This window comes from Octopus bimaculoides, chromosome 27 (assembly GCF_001194135.2).
Source record: "Octopus bimaculoides isolate UCB-OBI-ISO-001 chromosome 27, ASM119413v2, whole genome shotgun sequence".
Classification (NCBI taxonomy): Eukaryota; Metazoa; Mollusca; class Cephalopoda; order Octopoda; family Octopodidae; genus Octopus; species Octopus bimaculoides.
The window spans coordinates 9851573-9855857 of NC_069007.1; positions in this window are offsets into that span (position 1 = coordinate 9851573).

Consider the following 4285-nt stretch of genomic DNA (forward strand, 5'->3'; position numbering starts at 1 on the left):
TATATAATATGTATATATATATGGCAAGTGTCAAGGCCAGTGTTAGTTGTTTACTACTAAACTTTCAGATCCTCAGTGACAATCACCAGGGGATATTAAGGAACACCTACTAACCCTTTCAATATCAATCTGCCTGAGACAAACCCCTGCTTCTATGATAAAGTGAGTTCCATTCAAAACTTCCATGTTAATTTATGTTCAAAACACCAGCATCATAGCGACAAATTCTTATTTTGAAAATTAATTTCAAGAAAACCATTTCGTTTTATCAGAAATATGGCAACAAAAGTGATAATAAAAATAACGAATTATTTTACGAAATTCTTCCTTATTTTCAAAATTAACTGAAACAGAGTTAAGGTATTACAATAGAAATATGGTAACGAAAGGGTTAATAATGCCATGGTAATTTTACTAAATTCTTCATTATTTTCATATTCTAAAAGAAATATGTTAATAAATGTTTTAAGTTAGTATTCGCATATTCTGTCTACAATATTCCAATCTAGAACCTATTTTCACTATTATAAGTTTGTTATTAACGGTAACATAATGTTGTCCTAAACTGCCATGTAATCATAAAATTTTACTAAAAATTGCTTTTTGTGAGATCTGAAATTTAATAAAGAACTTTTTTAAAAAAATACTGGTCTGTTGTTTTTGATGAACTTTTAAGAACGTTATTGACTACAGCCAAACTGTAATGTCTTATAAGTGAGTGAGTGAGTGGGTGAGTGTGAGTGTAAGTATGTATGTTGGTGTGAGCGAGCAAGAATATCTGCACTTGTGTGTGTGAAAGTGAGTCAGGGTGGGGTGTATGTGTGTTTGTGCTGTGTACACACCTGTATGTCCTGGTATACAGGTGATGCAGCCCTTGAAACTGCTGGCTACTTGAGCTTTGATGTAAGAGGCAGAAAGCTGCTGCATCAAGAATTTCTTTATCCAAGGAGTGAGCATAACATTTATGGTAAGATTGGTCTCAATGGTAACCCTCAGACCGAAGGAGTCAAGTGAGTGAAGAAAGAGATGGCTAATGCATCTTCCATACATAGACCAAAGTGGGTTGATGGGAACTGCTCAGTTAAGGTGTCAAGTATATATAACCTTATGAGGTAACAAATATGTATGTCGTTGAATGCTCCCATCATCCTGCCAAAGGAACCTTCTGGGTCAAGTTGTTCAGCCCAGGTTGAACTTTAATCACACAGCAGGCATTTTCTGCTGTCTTTTATTATCTCTATGTTCCTATCACTAACATCAATGATCTCCTTCATGAAATTAAGTGCCCCTTTGACTCAGATGGGTAAAAGTCCATTATATCAAATTGGGGGAACTGTGCCCTGCCTTTCCTTCTCGTTTTAGTTCTTTTTTCACCACCAAACAGAACAACACAGCATATTTACCTCCTCCATTAAAGAGGCTCTGTGTTTCTGGCCAGAAGGTCTGAGAATTGTGTATGTTATCAGATGTAATAGTAGACATGGAACCAATGGTAGCTTTCTGACCATTAATATGCCATAACCAAAGATGTACTTTTTAACTACAAAAAAGTAGAACTTCACAAAGTTTTTTGCTGTTGTTCATTTTATATTTTTATGCATTTATTTACTCCATCATTCATCTATTTCTACATTTAAATTCCATTGGTTCCAAAGTTCATTTATCTGCTGTTTTGTTTTCTACCCCCCGCCCCTTACTCCCACTTCATCTTTCTTGTTCTACTATTCATTTGTAAATTACTAAATTAGTTAGTCAATTGCAAGTTTCCCTTTGCATTCTTTGATCATTCTGTCCATCCTACTTCATTCTCTCCTCTTAATATATTCCCTTTATTTTCTCTTCTTCTCACTCTCTTCTTTCTCCTGATTTATTCCTTTTCTCATTTTTATTTTCTTTTCTGTTTTCTTCCTTTCTTCCCTTTTTTTAAATTTCTTTCTTTTTCTTTATTCAATTTCTTCTTTGTTGTTTTTTTCTTCTTTTTTGCTGTTTTATCATAACATTTTCCTCCACCAGCTCACCCAATAAATAGCAAACTACATATAGATCTGGAAATCCCATCAATTTTCAGTCCCAATTTGCCTCATAATACTCTGCTCCAACAGATGAAGCTCAGAGTAGCAAGAGACTGCTAAGACCAAAAAGAAATACATTGTACAGAAAAAATCCTTACCATGGAGTACCATCCAACATTCTCACTTGAAACTGCTAAAGGATCTTACCTGTAACATTATTATTTATTAATTTTGGAACTGCATTATGTTACCTATTTTACTCTGATCCTTCCTTCATTTTCGACAAAGTGGAATACACTAATATCCTCAAATGGGGATATTTCTTTATTTTTATATCTCTCTGACTTCCGCCTCTCTGTTGACAAAATACTCAGCTTATGGAATCCATACTCAATATCATGACCCACATGCTTGGCTATTCTAGAAACAGCCGTAAGAAACTCTATCTGTTTATACTTTCCATCTAAATTAAAAGGTTTTTTTTAATATTTTTTGAGGGAGCCAGCATGCTTTGCATTTTCATTTTTCATTTTAATCTATATCTACCCACTCAAAGAGAAACCACTTCTAGCTGCCTTCATTAGGCAGTGTCAACACGACATTCTTTAGTTGCAATTCAAGCCAGAATTTTGGTGGTAAACCAAACTGAACACTCATAGTACATGCCTGTGATATTATGTCAGTTGACAAAAACTCCTTGTATTTGCTGTATATATCTCTCAGAATGAAAGACAGCTTGTATGATGCCTGTGTGCGAACAGCTATGCTACATGGCAGTGAAACAGGGACTGTGGTAGCTGCGGACATGCATAGCCATGAAAGAAATGAAATCAGTAGGCTTCACTGGATGTGCAATGTCAGTGTGCATGTTTGACAGAGTGTAAGCATCTTGAGAGAAAAGTTGGGCATAAGAGCCATCAGATGTGGCATGCAAGAGAGATGCCTATCCTGGTATGGTGATGCATATGGATAAGGACAGCTGTGTAAAGAAATGCCGATCCCGAACTGTGGAGGAAACCTGTGATAGAAGTAGACCCAGGAAGACATGATCTCTGAAGTCACATAGCAATGACTACTGACCAAGACCATTGGCAATATGTTGAGCTTGAGAAGTCCTGTCAAGCCAAGCGAAATTGTAGTCGTGGCTGATGCTGGAGATTAACCATTGGAATATCTTGGATTATACAATCCCTAATGAGGATATAACTTCCTTGAATTGACATACATATATATATATATATATATATATATATATATATAAATGTATGTGTATTTTTTCAATGTGCACAACTAACACAGAAAAAATAAATAGTTAACAGGGTAGCAAAAATTCACATAGGTGCCAAGCAGATTACAGCCTACTTATAAATGTAGGGTTTAGTGAAATGTTTCAGTCTATCATAGCTAATTTAAGAAATGGGGTTAAATGCAGTTAAACACTTATTGATGTGTTTATTTCTCTTTTTTCCCCTGACAAGATGATTACATTGTTATACATCATTTTATTCCCTCAGGAATAATACCAATGTTTTCTTCGAAACATATGTCGGAACTATAAAGATTTGAATAACATAACTATAAAGATTTGAAGGGCATCCAGCTGTAGAAACTCTGCCAAATCAGATTGGAGCCTGGTGTAGACATTTGGATCACCAGTCCTCAGTCAAATCGTCCAACCCATGCTAGCATGGAAAGCGGACGTTAAATGATGAAAATGATGATGATGATGATATATATAATGTGTAATTGTAAGATCCAAAGATCTAGATATAATAAGTTAGTAAGCTTCGAATGATCCATAGAAGATATAAAAAGCAACTACCAGGAACAATAATAATCTATTGGCACAGAAGGATGTAGCTTTTTCCCATATAGAAATTTGGTAAGCTAAGAAAGTTATTTTATGGTTTGCAGTTAGCATCTATGGGTTGCTATGTATGCAAATAAAAATCCTTTTATTTACATACCTGCTCCATTCCCTCAGTTCGGATTTTTATTCACTCTAGATGCTTACCAGTGACTATATCACGGAGTGTTTGGTGTTAGGAAGGGCATCCAGCTGTAGAAACTCTGCCAGATCATATTGGAGCCTGGTGAAGCCATCTGGTTCACCAGTCCTCAGTCAAATTGTCCAACCCATGCTAGCATGGAAAGCGGACGTTAAACGATGATGATGATATGTATAAACGTGTATATGTGTGCATGTATGTATGTATGTATGTGTGTTTGTATATATATATATATATATATATATAAATATATATATATATATA